This window comes from Alexandromys fortis, unplaced genomic scaffold (assembly GCF_014885135.2).
Source record: "Alexandromys fortis isolate MF-2015 unplaced genomic scaffold, M_Fortis_MF-2015_v1.1 scaffold_160, whole genome shotgun sequence".
Lineage (NCBI taxonomy): Eukaryota > Metazoa > Chordata > Mammalia > Rodentia > Cricetidae > Alexandromys > Alexandromys fortis.
Genome location: NW_026068035.1, coordinates 848,434 through 868,484, shown reverse-complemented (window position 1 = coordinate 868,484; position 20,051 = coordinate 848,434). Strand labels below are relative to the sequence as shown.

Here is a 20,051-nt window from a genome sequence, read left to right as displayed (position 1 = left end):
TTCACTCTGTTCACTCAATGGTGTCAGCCCTGCAGGTTCTTAACCTCTCCAGTTTATAACTGAGCCCCCCCCCCCCCCAGTACAAGAAAGCTGTTGCTGCTTAGATCCATCGAAATGTAATATTTACTTAAATTTTAATGTTTGTACTTTTTAACTTTCTGAAACTACTTTCGATAACAAGCAGGGAAATGCATTTAAACACAAGCCTCCGTGATGCTGCTTTCGAAGGCCATTACCTAGGATTTGGCGTCTGTGCTGGTCATCACTTTCCCCATTGGTGAAGTCATTCCCCTGCTGCTTGTGCTCCGGTAAATAACTTCACATCCACGTCTGCACGCACAACTCACTCAACTCACTGCACAGAAAGGAAGTTCTCGGTCCAAACTCATAGACCGCCTTAATAAAGGAGATTCAGCATCGAGCAGACGGGGGAGTCTATCCCACCAGAGGTCCAGCAGGGCTCCCAGGGGCTCCCAGGGCAATGCTTGCTTCTAGCTGACGTTTGTAGACGTCTTGCTTCCTGCCCTAGTTAACTGGTCTATGAAAATGAAAGACGCATCAAGAATTCACAGTCCCTCCCAAATGATGCTTTTGCCTCTCTGCACACAATTTCAGCGGCTTGTAAGTGTCCTAGAGCGGCAAAAGAGCTCCAGATCACTTTTGGATACCATAAACCATCAAGTCCTACAGGCTGAAGTTCCTCTGGGTTAATTTAAAATAGGATGAATTTATATTTTTTTTCTACCTTAAATTTCACAGACTCGTTTTTCTCTTTAAGTTTGTCATAGTTTGATATTTCACAATAGCTCATAGTGTGCTGGGGTTTTGGCTCCATTTAGACTTTTATGTGCCACCAAAATTGTGTCTAAAAGGAAGACAAAGAAGTCACTCACCCTCTTACTGTAGCAACCTTTACTGACTTATAATTTTGTCCTTGTTAGCACGTTCCAGTAAGTTCCTGTAACTTGGAAGCCTGCGCTAAGATGATCAGAAGTTAATAGCTTGTCTGGGCTCTGGAGTAAGTTCCGGGTCAGCTGGGGCCCTAAAATAAGATGCAGGACAGGAAGGGGCAGTGACACGGGGAGACAGAGAAAGTCAGAGATGGTGAGAGATAAAGAGAGAGTGAGAAAGAGAACCAGAGAGAGGAGAGATTTTTGTTTCTTAATTAAAATCTTTCAGGAAGTTTGAAATCGGAGGTTATTAACAGGGAATGAGATACTGGGGAAGAGGAAGCTGGGGAGAAGCTGCTTCACTGACTCTGCCCCCTTTGTGGCCAGGTGATGCCTTTTATGGCTACATGGAGGTGGAGGCTGCAAGGTGCGCACCGAGGCAACCAAAATGCGCTGCTTAAATGAAGCTTGATCGCTCTCAAGTTTATTAAAAGTAAAACTGCTTGTGACCTAGCCAGAAAACCATCAAGGAATTTGCTAGACCCCTGAGACTGTTGGCATGCTACAAGCAAGGGAAACTGAGGCATTGGACAGAATCCATCAAAAGTGAACGGGAGCAGCAGGGAGCAGTTTCCACCTTCGAGTTCACAGGGCCGTGCTCACAGACAGTCTTCCGGCCAGGTGGTTGAGCGTTTCAGTTTGTTTTGCCTGGCTTTTTCAGTTTTGTTTTTAAGAACAGTTTCAACTGGAGTGGCTGCTGTTGCCTGAGACTTGCAGGCAAACTGCCAACGTTTTTCTTCACAAATTAGAGTTGGCAAAAGCCAGAAGCCTGCTGGTTCTGCCTAGGTCCTGCGTCGCGTTTCCTCTCGCGGCTTCGCCATTCTCCTCGCCCGATCTTTTGTCTTCAACCTTTATGACTCATGTATTAAAATCCCAGGCTTTTGCATGGCGTAGATAAGCAAGTGCTTCTAATAATGATGCAATTCCGAAGAATTCCAGGAAATAGAGGTAGAAGGAGATCCAGGATAACTCCGTAAAAATCCCGTGAAATTTCAGTGCTGGAAAACATCCCAGACAATAGGCTTTCTCCCCGTCGGAGATCATCTGTCCACTCCAGCTCTCTCTGTTCTGCCCTCCCCAGTCAAGAAGCCTGGCTTCTGAGCCAGAGATGCACAGTTTCCAGTCAAAGATTCCCACTGTTCCTTAAACTGGTCAAAGGCTTTCAAATAGACAAACTGAGACATACCACCGGAGAACAGTTCAAAGGAAACAGAACATCCTTTCTGTCAAAATCTTCTGCAGCATCTTGGCACACACAGCTTCATGACACATGACAGGTAGGAGATGGCATTTCTTATAGCTAGTCAAAAATAAAACCCGTGCTGAGTGTGGACTGCCTTTGGAAGAGAAAGGAACACACGCACATATGTGTGCGCACACACACGCATGCAAAACAACAATACCAATGTCTGTTTCGAAGCTGTTGGACCTGGGATCCTTAACCCAGTGTGGTTAGGAAGAGCGGGAAGGATGTGAGTCTTAGATGCTGGGAGTGGTTGTCTCTTAGAAATGTTAAACAAGGAAAATGTTAAGAAGGGGCACCTCCTTTGTCACTTTACTAAACACAGTTCAGCTCATTGTACCGTTTGCCGCGTAGCAACTTCTCCTTGTCAGGGCATGAGATTTCTTCTTCTTCTTCTTCTTCTTCTTCTTCTTCTTCTTCTTCTTCTTCTTCTTCTTCTTCTTCTTCTTCTTCTTCTTCTTCTTCTTCTTCTTTTTTTTTGCTTCCTTCAGTAGCTTACAGAAAGATGTTTATGTGTTGGATGAAGAAATGGAAGGGACATTGGTTAGCATACAAATCATGTTCCCTCTGCTGGTGATGTCTCCAGAGCTAAACAAGAAGTTTCCACTAAGGGATGCTGTTAAAGTGATGTCTGCTCCCTTAACACGGGAAGTCCTTCTGGTGGCAGTGACCATGGAGCTGCGCAGTCTTCATGTCTCTTTAAGCAACGGTCTCATTTCATGTTTCTGTTTTACCCCTTAGCTTTCAAACACACACACACACACGCACACACACACACACACACACGCACGCACACGCACGCACACACACACACGCGCGCGCGCGCACACACACACACGCACACCCCTTATTTTTAGTTTTTTTTTCTTTTTGATATAAGTTTCCCCCCAAAAAAAACAGTCTCAGCTTGAGTTGGTGCCTGTCACTGCCTCCCCTCACATGCCTGGTAATTAAACTCTGACTGATTTATTGACTGACAGCCAACAAATCCCAACTCGGTTTTTATGATACCCACACTTCTTAGGGCTAAATTCACTCAACCAACAATCCAGCCAAAAGGAGGGAAGAAGTGGGGACGAGGGAAGGAGGAGAAGGGCAAAGTCGAATGAAAATACACAAGGAAATCCGACTTACTTGGTGGGAAGGTAAAGAAAAAATGTGTGATGGGGTAGAAAGAACCACAGAAGGGAGGAGTGGGGAAGGGCGGAAGGGGGATGGGAGAGGATGGAAGACTCAGGGCAACATCTTTTTCAGATCCAGAGCTCTGGGCAAGCAGCAAGCTGGTAAACATCACCTCCTCAGCTCTCCGCCCAGATTCATTGGAAGCGCCTCACGTACAAAAGCGCTCTGAAGGGGAACATGAGACGAGCTTGCAGCTAATATTACAGTCGAGTTGCAATTTTACCTAAGGGAAAGCAGCTTTATTAAAAGTCATGACTGAATTGCATGACAGGTGCCAATATTCTGCACCCTGACAGATGTGTCAGCTTGCGAATGCCATTTCCTGTCAGCCGTCCCTGGATGGAGCTCCCCGCAGCACCATTTGTCTCTCTTCCAGGGAGATCACACATGCCCGCCGCTTGCCTCCAAGCTGCACCGCGCTGTGTGATATGTGGAATCCTCACAATGAGACTTATTAAAAGACAGTCCATTATTTTTATTTAGAGCATTTCCAAAACAAGCAGAGCGCGCGCACAGAGATAATTTAAAAACCTCATGGCAGGTCATCTCCCGGCCAGTGTGGCTCAATTTGAAATGCATAAAATTGTGGCATCTCCTGTCTCACCCACAGCCACAGCCACACACGTGCTCATGCATGCCCACAACCCCCACACACGCGCGCGCACGCGCACACACACACACATACACACACACACACACACACACTGTGGTTCACAGGGGCCGGATTTGAGTGACATTTAGCTCTTGACTAATAGCCCTGGCTGTTCAACAGGCTGGTTTTCTCTTGACCAGGACCCGTTTTCAACATGAAAGATTAACCCTGCTCCATTTTCCCCTAAATCTTTTTCCTTTTCTTCCCCCCCCCCTTATTTCCTTGAATCCTTCTGTTTCCTTCCAGGTGGGCTTTCTCTCTGCAACCATAGATATAAATATTCACGATAGGCTGTATTTACAGGGCCTTTTCATCCATCTGTGGTTTCAAATACAAAGAAAAATAGTCTCTCTTGCTCGTGCCTGGTCTGATCTGCCAGAGAAGCCATGAAAGACCCTTTCTGAGCTCTGAAGGAAGAGGACTTCCAGAGGATAGAGGAGAGTTCTGACTGATGGAGGGAGGGCTTGAGCAGCTGTGACAGATGGTGGCTTCTGTCACCAGGATCAGGGAGGGACGCGCAGAGGGAAACAGCTGAGATACATGCCATGCCGGAGCCCTGATCTCCTGGTGGTGTCTTCAGGCAGCCCTGGAACTTGTCTTGTTGTGGCTTTAGCTTATAGAAGTACATGACAATGAAATCCTAGCATCAAGTTCCATAGCTTTATTCCGGCCAGCACATCCAGAGGTGTTCAACCTTTTGGACCAGAGGTGATATACTGTAGTCAGACCCAGTCTGCATACTGGGTTCTGGGGAACACAGTATATTAGAGACATAAGTGTTTCTAGTCAACCCATGCCTGATCACACACCTCTGCAGACACCCAGCAGAGTGGCCAGGGACAGTTTTTCGTGTCCTGTGATTCTGTGCCCATGGCATTCTGAAGCTGCGGGTCTGTCGTCCCATGAGATCCCTGTTAAACGACCAACAAAAGTACAGCAAAGATGAGCAGAAAGACTCTCTGGCCTAGGAGTCTCATCCTAAAATAGCACACGAACCTAAGGATAATCACCAGGAGCAATACTTAAGCGGCCCACACCATCTCCAGGTCCTGGAACTGAAGTTGCATCTGAATAAGTTCCTTGCCTTGCTGTGCATCTGTTGAGTGTCTGCTAAGGTACAGCAGCCTCAAAGAGGACACCAATATTTTTAAACTAACAAGAGTATCTTATATGGAATGAGCAATCTTCATTGTGAACTTGACACATATGGGAAGCAGGACCCTTAATTGAGAGTTGCCTCTATCAGATTGGCCTGGGAGAATGTCTGGAGGAGATTGTCCTGATAGCTAATTGGGGTAGGAGGGCCCACTGTGGGCAGTACCAACCTTACACAGACCAGGCCTAGGCTGTGTAAGAAAGGCAGCAGAATATGTGCTTGGGGAGCAAGCCAGTAAGCATTGTAGCTCTGTGGTTCCGGCTTCGGTTCTTGCTCAAATCCCTGCCCTGACTTTCTTTCAAGAGTGTGACTGAGAAGCCCAAACCAAATAAACCTTCTCCCCCCAAGCGGCATTTTGTCTGGTATTTACGACAGCAACAGAGGGCAGACTAGAATATCCTCCATTGTTTTTCTTAATAGTTACTCTATTTACATACGGCTTCTGCCAGACCTGTTACATAACCGTTCCATATTTATTCTGCCAGGGAGTCTGTTTCGCCGCGCTCCTCATCACTCTTACTGCACAGCCGTGATGAATATGTTCTCTGCTTTCAGTCTGGCCAATTATTGTAGCATCTCATTATCTCTCCACTACTGCCTGCGTGTTGCTTAACTTTTCGGGCAGTTCGCAGGAAGTGTATCCCAGGCCCTTCGCTGGCTGGGGTGGTGTCTGTGCTTTCTGTGATGGATTCTTTTATTAGCTGTTGTTTACCGAGGTCACCAGAGAAGAAAACCACACAAAGCACCAAGTCCCCTTCTTGAACACTTAGAGGTCACCTCTCTTGCCTTCACCGTGCCTCTTCTCTAGGACCTGTCTTCAAATGCCATGCCTCTCACACCACATTGAATAAGTATGTCTTATTCAACTAGAGAGCAGCTCGTTTTCCGCTCTCTTCTGTGCCACGTCAGCAAGCTCCCAGAGACATTAAAAGAATATTCCAGAAGACCTTAGGTAGGCTTTGCAATCATTCCCAACGTGCCAGAATCTCCCACCTCCTTGCCTTCCCAAGCAATAAGTCTGCAATGTTGTAATGACTGTTCAGTGAATTCTTAGCCGTGAGAGCCATGGCGATTCTCTAGAACTTACTCTGAGCGGAAATTTCAGCTGCCATGTGAAGAATTTTTCACTGTCCTCTTTCTTTTTATTCTTCTCTTTAAAAATTGCTTATTTTTATTTTATGCTATGAGTGTTTTTGCCTGCGTGTGTATATGTGCCATGTACATGCCTGATGTCCTTGAAGGTCAGAAGAGGGCCTCAAATACCTCGGAATCAGAGTTACAGATGCTCGTGAGATGCCATGTGGGGGCTGGGAACCAAGTTTGGCTCCTCTGCAAGAACAGCAAGTGTTCTTAATCCCAAAGCCATTGCTCTAATTCCAAGCCTTTTCAGCTTAAAGTCTTTATCCCTCCCTTTATCAGGGTTTCATCTTTTGCTTTACAATAAAGTTATAAGGGCGCATGACTATTTGTGCTACCAGATGTAAAATACTGGAAGTTTCATGGTGACACTTGTGGCTTCTTTTTTGTTTGTTTGCTTGGTTTTTCGAGACAACGTTTCTCTGTGAAACAGCTCTGGCTGTCCTGGAATAGGCTTTGTAGACCAGCGTGACCTCGAACTCACAGAGATCCGCCTGCCTCTGCCTTCCACGTGCTGGGATTAAATGCGTGCGTCACCACCACACCATAACTTCTATCTCTCTTAGATTGTAGCACAGCAGTACATGACCTGTTCCACGGCAGGTACACAGTACACACTAACGGACGAATGACTACGTGAACCAGCTGTCTCGTTGAAAACAAACTTTTTATGTGCCACATTGCAGCCATGGGACTGCAATTTCTTTCCATTAAATCCCTCTCTTAAAGAAGAGAACAGCTAGAGATAAAAGGTCTCGACTCATTTTCCTAGACTTTCAACAGATCCAAGGTTCTAATTATTCCCCCTTTGAGTCAAGTGTGAGCACCTGGACCATCAGAGCTATGTAGTTGAAAACCTTACGTAAAAACATCCGGTCTAGAAAAGTGTTGAAGAAAGGGACCCCTGAGCAAAGGTGGGCATTATGGACAGCCCTGTGGGCTAATTACAAAAGAGTTGTCAAGCAAAGAATTTATCCAAAAGCTTCTGGGCAATTCTGACAGGCTGGAAGTGTGTGAGGACTTAATGCCCGGTTTAGCTCACTCAAGCCAATGGCCTTGTTTGTTAGACAGGCAGCTGGGACCCTACTCAATATTGTGACTGAAAAGTGAATGATGAACAGTTTTGTCGAACGCCTTCAGGAAGTCATTTTATTCATATTTCAAGAACCACAGGGCATTCCAGAATCCACATTCTCTTCTTTCTCTAAGATTTATTCCTTGGCTCTATTTTTAAATCACCTAAAATACTTTTAACTGCTAAAAATTTCTCCTTGCAGGTCACTCACAGAACTGCTTTGGTCTGAAGACAATCAGAGGGGAGGGGCGCAGAACAGCCCCGACACTCCTATCTCCCCCCCCAATTCTTCCCTTATTTTCCCCTCCTCCTCCTTCTTCAGAATGCAGAGGAGTTGGTTCTCTGTATTCTCCCCAAACTGAGAATCCCCGTCTATATCTTGGCCACAGACAGTTAGGAGGAAGAGCAAGAAGTGGACAAAATCATCTAAAATGGGAAAGGGTTGTCGCCCCTCTGATTGGGTGAGACTTGTGTTTACAAAGGAGTTCCTAGATACCACTCAATGTTTATAACATCCCATGTCAAAAGGTTGGACAAGAGAGAGGCATGGGAGGAGGGAAGGAGAAGAGGTGGGGAGAAAGGAGGGGTAGAAGGAGGGAGACAGGGAGAGACAGAGAAAGAGGCCTGTCTTCCCAGGCCCACAAGTCATCCTGCCCCTCTTGAGGTCAGGGCCTTCCCACTGATGGGTGATCAGTGGCACAAAGGCAACTGTATTTATACACAGAAATCTTTGTTCACCCTCCATCTCAGCGATGACTCTGTAATAATGCATTACCAACTGTCGATCAAACCACTGCAATCTGAGATTTGCTGCTACTGTTTATCATCCAATCCAATCGTCCCATTGCTTCAGCATTATTCCTTCTTAGAGACCCCAGTTATTACCCCAAAGTCTCTTTTGCCCAATTCACTATTCCTTTGAACTGTATCTTCTGGTACACACCTTGTAACGTCAACACTGTAAAGTCCTAATATATCTAGCATTGTGTTTGCAAACCAAATTGAAAAAAAAAAAGCCAAAGCCTGAAGAATTCTGACAGTTGGTGTTGAAAGTACGAAGTTTGAAAGTTGAGTGCAGCAGCCCTCCCTGCTCCCAAAAGGCCACAGCGCTGTGTTCCATTATAATATTGTCCCCTTACATTTGGAATGCTTAGATGCCCATCCACTCCTCAGCCTCTTCTTGTTTCTGGAAGTTTCATCCAGAACAGAGCTCCCTAAACTGGATTGCGATCCCCAGAGAGGTTGTACAATTGAACATGGGGGTATTTACACATTTGAAAACATTGAAAGATTTCTGACTTTGTACTGACCAAAAATTAATTCAAATTCAAATGCATAACAAATCCGAGGCATTTTTGTGTGATATATCTCACGGCTTGAGTGCTGCCTTGGCTCTCGACACACAAAGTGTGCACTTTGTGCTGTGCGTGCCATTGCAACGCCCAACGTCAGCAAGCCAGGCTGAATGCCTAGGCTCCGAATCGAGACTCTCAATGTGCCATGAATTATATATACTGTGCTCGCAGTGTCTGCTTTCCTGGAAACACAATGCTTCAATTACCCCAAATGAAAATAATAACTTTTAATAATTTTTAATCATTTTTTCAGCACAGAAGCATCAAATTGGACTGTATTTGAATGTTTCATTTTAAGGACTGCTGTTTCAATTGCTGACTAGAGTTCCATTTTTGAAAGCTAAGTGGAGTTTGCCTTGGGATCAGGCCAGAATTCCAAACAGTTTTTGTGAAATGATCCCAAATACACTTCTGCCATTTTGTGAAGCATTGCGAGTTATAAGGCGGAGATATTGATCAGTGGGCTGGAGAGATGACTCCGTGGTTAAGAGCGCTTACTGCTCTTGCAGAGGACCCGGAATCACTCACCCACTCCCGTGTGTGCTTACAAACACCTGCCGCTCCTGGGTCAGAGCAAACCCTCTTCTGGCCTCCTCCAGCTCTTGCAAAACCTGTGGTGTGTGTATGCTCAGCGCAGGTTCACATACATACATAGGTAAAATACTTCAATAATAAAAATGAAAATATTGATCAACTCTGATAAATGTAAAAGATGCTCTGCATTCCTCAGGATCAAATAGTCAGCCAAAATTTAATTCCTACATCCATCTCATCAACACATGCTCTAGTCTGCTTTCTGTTAATGTGTTAAAGACTGTGACCAAAGACATCCTGGGAAGGAAAGGATCGACTTCACTTCGCAGAGTACAGAGACCATCAGAAAGGAAAGTCAGAGCAGGAACCTGGAGACAGGAACTGAGGCAGGGACTATGGAGAGACAGCCAGCTGGCTCGTTCCCCATGGCTTGCTTCACTTTCTTTTTTATACAGCCCAGACTATCTGTTAGAAGAGGCACTGCCCACTTCAGTCACTAACCAGGAAAATGCCCCTGCCGACTTGCCTACACATCAGTCAGATGCAGATCTTTCCTTAGTGGAGGTTCCCTCTTCCCAGATGACTCAGGCTTGTGTCAAGTTGACAAAAAAACTAACCAGAGCAATATGCAAATTAGTAAGTGATAACATTACGTGTACACTTGTGCTGCTTAGCTCAGTGTTGACTTGACACAAGCCAGGGTTATTTGCAAGGAGGGAACCTCAACTGAGAACATGCCTTCATAAGAACTAGCTGCAGGGCATTTTCTTAATTAGTGATTGATGGAGGAAGGCCCAGTTCCATAAGAAAACAGGCTAAGCAAGTCTTAATGAGCAAGTCTGTAAGCAGTACCCATCCGTGGTCTCTGCATCAATTCCTGCCTCCAGGTTCCTGCCCTGTTTGAGTTCCTGTCCTGACTTCCTCCAATGATGAACAGTGATATAGAAGTGTAAACCAAATAAACTCTCCTCCCCAGCTTGCTTTTTGTGAAATATCGTGGTTTTCATCACTGCAATAGTAACCCTAACTAGGACAATACCAAGTAATTATTTTCAAATGAATTTCTTTGTAATTTGCTATAAATAATTTTTATTTGCATACCTATTTTTTATTCCTAGAGTCATGTGCAGTTTTCTTGGATGAACAAGAATTGTGAGTGGACAGGGCTAAAACACCCATGCTTTTGAAGACGGGAATGAAGGTAGGATTCCCTGTGTTTGATTTTATTTCCCAGTAGAAGCGAAGTCTGAATCTGTCCCAGATACATGTGGTTTGGAAAAATGAGTTTCATGCTGCCTCCATTAGAAAACAATTTCCTTACTTAATAATTATGGATGCTAAGTAAGCCAGTCCACATTGGGTGTGTGCTCACATTTCTGCAGATGTGCATGCACGTTTGAACACATGGCTTCTTTGACACATCTGGACCCATGAAGAGAAAACATCAGCACCCCATGTTATGGTGAAGAACTCAAGGCAGAGCAGGATGAACTGGTAAAGAAGTCTCTGAAATTTCCACTGAAGATACCTCGATACTTCTCAGCTCAGTGGCCCTAGGAGATCCCATGTCTGAGGACAGGCGAGTCCTCTGAAGTCTTTCTTGGAGCACCTTTTTGGAGAGTTCTGATGTGAAGTTCTTCGCAGTTTCTCTTGGTCTTTTGGGAGAACTCTCTGAGTCTAGAATATCTTCTTTTATGTCAGCTACTTGGGTTACCTGAAAAACCCAGAGTGGAGACTGTGAGGCCTACAATGCCAGGACACAAGAAGGAAAGGGGACTCTGTGTGAGTAGTAGACAGTTTCAGAACAATGTCCTTCCCAGGGCGTCTCTACCCTGTACCTTGTGTGGTACCCCAGGGTCTTCAGAGATGACACACACACACACACACACACACACACACACACAGAGAGAGAGAATATCAGTGGTCTTCAACCCTAGCTCTGTGTTTGTGGGGGAACACAATGCAGAGAAAACTGAGCTGAGGGGTAAGTTCACAGACGAAGTTTAGTTTAAGCTAAACTGATGCTCTCCAGATGCCCGAGGCATGTTTCCGGCTTGGGTTATATGTGTGATGGTAAGGAGAAAACTTTATTGCTGGGGAAGGACTCCTGTCTCCTTTACAGTCCCATCTCCCATTTTCTTCCAGATGATCGAAATCCTAAAGACCATGCTCAGTTTATTATAAAATCCATGTTCTACCTCATGGTGGGAACACAATAAGCATTTATTGTCTGGGCCACTGAGTCTTGTTTAAATAGGATAATTAAAATACATGCTTATTTCCAAGTAGTTTGAAGCCTGGGAAAGAAGATTTTTTTTCTAGATCAGTTCCCATAGATGGGACTGATTAGCCCGACCATAATGACACCGGCATGTGTTTCTGCTCGATTCTCCTCTCTCCTCCAGCAGCCCTTTCGGGAGGATCCTGTTTAGTGATACACACAGGCAGCCGTTGTACACCCTCACACGTTCATTAGAGTTTAGGGGTCTAACTCGGGCCATCTGCTCTTTCACAGAGAGTGATAGATTTTAGATTCCTTTAATGTAGCTACTTAGGAAGGATCATAGGTCTGTATAATAATTAGTCTTTTCCTACTAATTGGTGACAACTTGAATCCCCTTTTATCCAAGCATCAAAATGTTTTAAATATTAACTAGGCTTCACAGCCTCTCACAGTGATTTGTGCCATGTATTTGTGGAAGAACCAGGTCAACTGGTCAACTGAAGCAGAGCCAGAGAGGAGACTGTGCAGGACTGCGGGACCTGTCACTGGCAGCCACTTACGCAGGTCACCAGTGCCTAGCCCCAAGGCCAACAGAAAGTGGCTGTTTCTAAACTTCAGGATTCTAGTCTACAGGAAAACGGCTTGACTCGAAACATGGAGAGCTTCATTTGATTTTTAAAAGTCAAGTCATTGAAGCAGCTCGCTTGGCATTTTGCTGGAAGGATCACTCAGGAGACTGTGGTGACTAAAGCCACTTTAGTGCGGGGACAATGTTGAATACACTCCCATTGTAAGCTTAATTTAAATTTTAAATGAGACACACATCAATAGGATGAATTTGTCAACATATACACCCATGTCTTTGCCTGTAGGAGTAGTTATTATCTTAATAAAACATACCCATGTGCTTATTATGCCTGTTTATACTTGATTATGTTAACAAGTTATATTAAAACAATTGTTTAAATTATGTGAAATTTAAATATAATTATTAAATCATATGCATTGAGCGTGTAATGTCTATACAATTGTTAGTTGATACGACACATATTTCAAGATGAGGTCACTATTTGCTTGGTGTTTTGTTAACATTTGTCTATGGTTTTCCAGGCTGCAAGCTTGAATGGAGTCAACACCAACCATGAGCCAGTTTAGGGAAACCCGGAAGTCATCCTGAGAGGACCCATGGAGCTGTGTGTGTGATGCAAAACAATCCAGTGAAAGGCATGCTGGGGCTGCTGCTTCTAACCTGAAGATCAGGACACTTAGTGTGCCATTTCAAGGCAAGGAAATGTCTCTCGGACAGGCTCTGGGCTGGCTATGGGATGCCGGTTGGGCATTGCCCTGAGAGATGATGTGTCCTGCTTCTTCTTCTGTGATAGCAGACAGTAGGTCTGCTTGTGGGTCACCTCTGAGGCAAGGATGGCCTTGAGGTGAGCCTTGAATAAACCTGCAGAGATGCAAATGTGTGGTCTGAGGGCGACCAGCTGAACCATCCTCATTAGTTCACAGTCAGTCTCTGAGGTGAGCGAATCCTGGGGCAGAACTGGAAGGAGCCAGGAGAAGGGAGTGTTGATGGGTAGCAAGGGTTAGGACAGAGGAGAGCCCCAAGTGTTGATGGGTAGCAGGGGTTAGGACAGAGGAGAGCCTGAGGTCTCCACAAGAAACGTCACAGTCAAATGCAGGGGCCAAGGGGCAGAGACCACAAAAAGCCAGGACCGGAGGCTGCATAGATGCTCATAGACGGATGCAGTGAGCATCATCCTCTCTGTGGCTGCATTGCCATAGAGCGGGTCTCTGATATGTTTCAAAGGGCAGGTGCCTTTAGCCTTGTGCCAAGTATGACTCGAATCACATGACCCCTTCATGGGAAAAGAGAATTTTAAGATCTCTCACGCTCAGCCAAGATAATCCTTTTACGACGATGCCAGTTTCCATGAAGGACACGTGACATATTTATAATCTGTGAGAAAACAAGTTCCCAACAAGGATACAAAGGGAACTGATAGACAAGACAGAGCCAAGAGTGACAGGAGTCCCCACCCAGTGAGCATCGGAATCTTAAAATACATCGGTCACAAATAATGCCACTTGATGCCAAACCTCATGATCTGAGTTTGACTCCCAGGACCAACATGGAAGAACAAGGAAATTGACCCCTGCAGATTGTCCTGTGACCTGTACTTTATTATGCACATGTGAAGGTACACGCACACACATGCACACGCACATGCACACACATGTATATACACACATTCACATGCCTGTATACAAATGAATAAGTAAACAAATAAGTGTTTAAACGTAAGAGGAAAGCCCCTCCCATGCTCTGAGCAGTCTTATTTTAGGCCACTCTGTCTGCATTTTCATATGGGTGGATCTCACTCTGAAGTCTGTTCATTTCTCTCTGTGGCGATTTCAGTTTCTTTGAAAGTTTCCTCCCAGCCTGGCTAGCCATGACTTCTGTCAGGTTGCATCTTGCCTTGTATGTCTTCCATGCTGTGTTCCTCAGAGGAGAGACTTGTCTCCCTGCACGGCTCAGCTGTGAACTCTCTCAGCCAGTTTGAGTTTACACAGCATTGGTCAGACACTAAGTAGTCAGAGAGGGTGTCTAAGAGGAAGACTTCCCGATGAAGACTGCTAGTTCAGGATTCCACCTCCCTGCCTCTCTCTGGGTTTGGGTTTCTCCAGGCCTTACAGTAAAGCTAATGACTGCATCTATAGAATTTTGTAAAACACAATCAGCAAATGTATCTAATTAGGTCCTATTCAGTCCCCCGCTGCAATAGTCACAGTCAGAGAACCGCGCGTCTCGGGAGGATAATGGTGGAAGAGTCTGCCGAGGTGTGAGAAATAGATACGAGAAGTTTTAGACTGAATCAGGAGAATGGGTTGATGAGGAAGCATGGCATTAATTTTTGAATGAGAATATACTTGCCCATGTAACTGTTTTCTTATCTGCCTGTAAGCTTTGATAGTTTTATTAAATCTGTAGCACTCCTGGACATGGGGGTAGCAAAAAAGCAAAGAGATCAACCCAGAAATGGTTTCTGCCTAAGGTTTCAAACAAGTGCACAGCGGGGCCCAGAGGACTCTGAGAGACTCTTTAAGGAGAGCAAGACTTAGGGTAGTGAGAGAGGCTTGATGCAAAGTTGATTCCAACCGTTGGCTATCCCTATCGTGGGATATCCATGTCAGGTTCCTACAGCAGCTATAACAAATTAGCGGGGAACTCACTGAGTTAAACAGTACATAGCCTGTCTCAGTTGGGTTTCTATTGCTGTGTTGGAACACCATGACAAAAAGCAACTTGGGGAGGAAAGGATTTACTCAGGTCATACTCTATCACTGAGGAAAGTCAACCAGAAATTCAAGGCAGGAACTTCGAGGCAGGAACCATGGAGAGGCTCTCTTTACTGGCTTGCTTCCTGTGATTTACTTTGTTTCTACATGCCCATGGATGGCCCACAGTGAGCTGAGTTCTCTACATAAATTATTGATCAAGAAAATGTTCTGTAGCTTGCCGATAGGCCAGTTTGATGGAGACACTTACTCAATTAAGGTCCCCTCTTCCCAGATGTATTTCAGTTTCTGTCATGTAAACAAAACTAACTAGCATACAGCCATTGATATAGAGATCAGTGCTGTGAAGGCTTGGTTTCCTCCATAGGCTCTAGGGAGGAGTACATTGTCCTGCCCCTTGAGCTGCAAAAACTACAGGCTCTCCTGGACCATGACTCTACATTCCATCTGCCAAGACAGCAGAGTGGCTCCTCCATTTCTCTTCCTGTTTTCTTTCTCCTACATTTATCTCTCATGCTCCTTTGTGATGACAATAGCCCCATGTGCACTATTTAGTATCGTCTTCCCATCCTGACTCCATAATCACATCTATTTCCTTCGGCCACATGAGTCAACTCACACTGGAGTCAAGGCTTCATACTGAGCCTATTGGGGCATTAGTCTGTCTACCACATGGTATGTATCTTGGTTCAGAAGTGCAGAGTAAATAGAGGGCCCTCATTGAACCCACGTGGAGCCAGTTAGACTCTGAGAGACCCCTTAAAGGAGTACACCAAAAAGCAGGAACACAGTTGGCAAGAAGGAGAGAAGGACCAGCAGGAAGAAGAGGAAGGTGGCTTCCTCTAAAAGTAGAGGCAGCTTCCTGGCAAGGCTGCAGAGCATGCTGCCAGCAACACTGAAAGGCTGATGTAAGGATACAGTGATGAGATGAATAACTTCAGAAATGGACCCTGATCCCGGGCTCCCTTAAGGCAGCCTAGAAGACAGTATATGAGGATCTGGGACATGGAGCAGATGTGGTAGACATAATTTTATAGATTTATTATGTTCTGATTTGTGTGTGTGTGTGTGTGTATTTTATGTACATAGGAAAGTATGTATCTTCCAAGAGCCAAAATAAGATGTTAGATCCCTGGGAACTGGTGTCACAGGTGGTTGTGAGCCTCCCATCGTAGGTCTGGGAACTAAAATGGGTCTCCCAAACTCTGCTGATTGACACAAGGGGCGAATGTGTTCTAAAGTTTCCAATATACACAATGGGCCTTTCATTGACCTCACAAGCCATCTCGCTGGGTAGGACAGCAAGAGGAGAGGTAGATGTCCACACAGGAGTCAACTATGGAAGGCAAGGCTCTTCATTGCCTTCAATGACCTGGCATTGAATGTCTGCCCAAGGAGCTCACAGCTCACCAAGGGGAAAGTTGTCTGCTCTCCTTCTCTGGAAAAGAATAGCATCAGAGAATCCATGACGCAGATTCCACTCTGAGCAAGTGTCTCACACCGGGCCACAGAGATAGCAGTCAGTCATCAGCGCTGCATGTTAGGGAGGCTGCGGGAGGTGTTGGGTGGACACAGGGACTTTGTGCTTCCCACACACAGAAATTTTTCTGCAAGACAACTGCTAAGGAAAGCCCACTTCCCACTGTGATGAACAAAATATTTCTGTAATATCAATACAAATTCTTTGGAATGAAAACGTAGAAAAACCATGAAATGTAAATGTCCTTAATCAGAAATTATTACTAACCAGAAAATTATATTTCATATGAGATGAAAATTACAATAAAATGTTATTCATGTCTTAAAATTATATAACGGAAGTGGGCAGTGGGCTATGCACCTTGAATGCCAGCACTCGGGAGGTAGAGGCAAGTGGATCTCTGTGAGCTCAAGGCCAGCCTGATCTACATTGGGAGTTACAGGCCAGTCAGAGCTATTTAGTGAGACCCAGACTCAAAAGAAAAATTACAAAATAAAATGGAGAAAATGCCTATGGATAGCAATGTTAGACATGAGGGGAACAAGAAGGGAAATGAAGCCGTTTAGGAAAAGACTTAGACAGGAAGGTCGCATTTGTAATTTCCACTCAGCTTAGTGGGTTTGCTACTGACTCGGCAGTCACAGAACTTTATAGAATATATTTGCTGCAAAAAGTGAAAATGTATGTGTATGTACATATGTGTATGTACATGCAAATACACAAATATGTGATACATGTATACATATGTGCGTGTACATGTATATATGTACATGTACACATTTATGATTATACATGTCTATGTGCATTCATATCCATGAAACTTTCTCTTTATGAGCATATGCATGTGTATAAATATATGTACATATATTATATGTGTCTTTGCCTGTTTCCCATCAAACCACTGTGGGCAATATGGTGGTGGATCTTTTTATGTATGTGATTTCAGGGCCCATCCCTTGCTATTGGGTTACCATAGGGTGCCTCTTCTCTGTGAATATTATTTCTCTTGTTAATAGCTTTCCTTAGGTGCCTGTAGTTCTTTGTCTAGCGTTGAGGCATTTGTGATATTGTCCCCTGCAATGTCAGCATGCCTGTTGGTGTTGTCCTTGTTCAGTTCATGCTGATTAGACTTCATGGATGTAACTTCTCTAACGCATCTTGGCGATGCAACCTAACAGCAGACTTCCTGTTTTTGACACCCACGATCTTTCTACCTCCTCTTCTGTGATAACCCTCTAGTCTTAGATGGAAGGATTGTATTGTAGATGTTATCAGTAGGGATTGGGTACTGTGTGATCACCTGGTCTCTGTATTTGGAATAGTCATAGCCTTCTGTAATGGTTCCCTTCTGTCGCAAAGAGATATTTCTTTGATGAGCAGTGAGATCTTTATTTATCTGTGGGTATAAGAATAAATATTTGGAATGTATTTAGAAATTGTGCTGGTTTAGTAAAGAGGTGTGTTACAGAATATTTGTTTGACCATAAAAAAGATGTGTTGCTATTTTACCTGGTCTGCCAAGGGCATCTGATTGCTCTAATGAAAAGCTGAATGGCCAATAGTAAGGGAGATGGTATAGGTAGCAATTCCAGGCAGGGAGAATAAGTAGGAGAAGGAATTGAGGCTTAAAGGAGAAAGAAAGAAGAAAAATGGACACTCCAGAGGCCAGCCAGACACAGATAAAACAGAAAAGTAGGACATACAGAATGACAGAAAGTCAAGAACCCTTGAGGCAAAATGTACATGAATAGAAACGGGTTAAATTAAGTTAAAAGAGTTAGTGGCATAAGCTTAAGCTAAGGTGGGGCATTCATAAATAATAAGTCTCCATGTCTTATTTTTAGGAAGCTGGTTGTTGGCCCAAAGAAAATTTCAGCTACAGTGGTGGCTGTTAATTCTCCTAAAAATTGTGATTTTACCAGCCCCACATAGTTGGCTAGGTGTGTAGTACCAGACATGATTTCCCTCTTGTTGAGCAGGCCTTAAGTGAAAGCTGTTGGCTACCACCTAGATACAAGTTCCACTTTTATACCTTAGGATGCTCATGCTGTACTGGGCTTTGTTGCAGTTGATAGACCATAGAACTAGCGGTGGCTTTTCTCCAGCGATCACTGGCTTGGCACCTTCTGGTACCACAGAAAGCTAGTTCTTGGGGATGAGGCTTTCAGGTCAGAAGCAACTCATGTCCTCTGAGTTTGTGTCCTAAGCACATGGCATCTTCAGAGATAGATTTTCCAACTTGGTGGAAAACAGGTTGTCAAAGTATGTCCTTATGATTCTCTGGATTTATTGCTTATAATTCTCTGTTGTTATTTTCCTGTGGTAATTTGAATTTAATTGCTCCCATAATCCTACAGGGAATGGCACTATCAGGAGGTATGGCTTTATTGGAGTGGGTGTGGTCTTATTGGAAGAAGAGTGTCACTGTGGGGGTGGGCTTTAAGGTGTCCTATGCTCAAGATATTACCCAGTTTCTCAATTTTACTTCCTATTGCTTATAAGATATAGGGCACTTGGCTATCTCTCCAGCACCGTGCCTGACTGCACGCAGCCATGCTCCCCACCATGATGATAATGGACTGAGCCTCTGAAACTCTAAGTGTAAGTGAGCCACCTCAATTAAATGTTTTCTTGATAAGAGTTGCCATGGTTATGGTGTCTCCTCACAGCAATAAAAACCCTAACTAAGACAGTTCCACTTTTTATTTCTAATTTTACTAATTTGGACCTTTTATCTCCATTCTTTTAGTTAATTTGGCTAGGGGTTCATTAATCTCACTGATTTTTCTCAAAGACCCAACTCTCCACTTCATGAACTTTTTGTGTGTTTCTTTTTGTTCTTTCTATTTTATTGATTTCTTCCTGGGGTTTGAGTATTTCTTGCTGTCTACTCCTTTTGAACTTATTCTTTTCCTTCTGTTCTAGAGTGCTCAGATGTGCTATTAAGTTGCTAATATAGGATCTCTCTGATTTTTCTATGTAGGTACTTAGTGCTATACACTTGCCTTAGAATCACCTCCTTTGTGTCTAATAGCTTTGGGTATGTTGTGCTTTCATTTTCATTCAACTCTAAAAAATCTTCATTTGTTTCTTAATTTGTATTGAACTTTTTTTTTTCATTCCATCATGTAGTGTTCATTTTTAATGCATTTTAAACTCTGTTGCTGTTGAGACACAGCTGTATTCCATGGTGGTCAGGTATTATTCTCTTGTATCTGCTGGAACTTGCTTTGTATCCAAGTATGTGGTAAGTTTTGAAGAAAGTTCCATGAGCTGAGGACAACTTCTTTCATGTTTGGGTGAAATGTTCTGCAAATACATGCTAGATCCTTTAGACTTATGACATAACCTATCTCCAATATTTCTCTGTTAGATTTTTGTCTGAACAACTTTTCTCTTATTGAGGGTGAGGTATTGAAGTAGTCCACTACGACGTTGTGTGGATACGTGTGTGATTTTAGCTGTAGTGGTGTTTTTTTATGAACTCTAGTGCCCTGGTGCTTGGCAAATAGATGTTTAGAATTGCAATTTTGCTCTTCATGGATTTTTCCTGTGATTAGTAGGTAGTATCCTTCTCCAAATCTTCTGATTTGGTTCAGTTTCAAGCTATTTTGTCAGATAGTAAAGTGGCTGCATCAACTTGTTTCTTGAATCTATTTTGGAATATCTTTTTCTATCATTTTACTGTGAAGTGAAGTCTATCCTTGATGTCAAGGAGTGTTTTCTGGATACAGCAGGAAGGTGACTCCTATTTTCAAAT

The 20,051-nt window shown here is 44.0% G+C and overlaps 1 long non-coding RNA gene across 2 annotated transcripts in view; it reads left to right on the top strand.

Annotated features, from left to right (window-relative positions):
• The window catches only part of LOC126515414 (uncharacterized), an 85,898-nt gene extending 68,720 nt beyond the window's left edge, over positions 1–17,178 (top strand). For both annotated transcript variants that reach the window (XR_007595843.1, XR_007595844.1), the window contains 2 exons: positions 10,403–10,485; positions 12,619–17,178. This is a non-coding gene — a long non-coding RNA (uncharacterized lncRNA). The remainder of the gene's footprint in view (positions 1–10,402; positions 10,486–12,618) is intronic.
• The last annotated feature ends 2,873 nt before the right edge of the window (positions 17,179–20,051 follow it).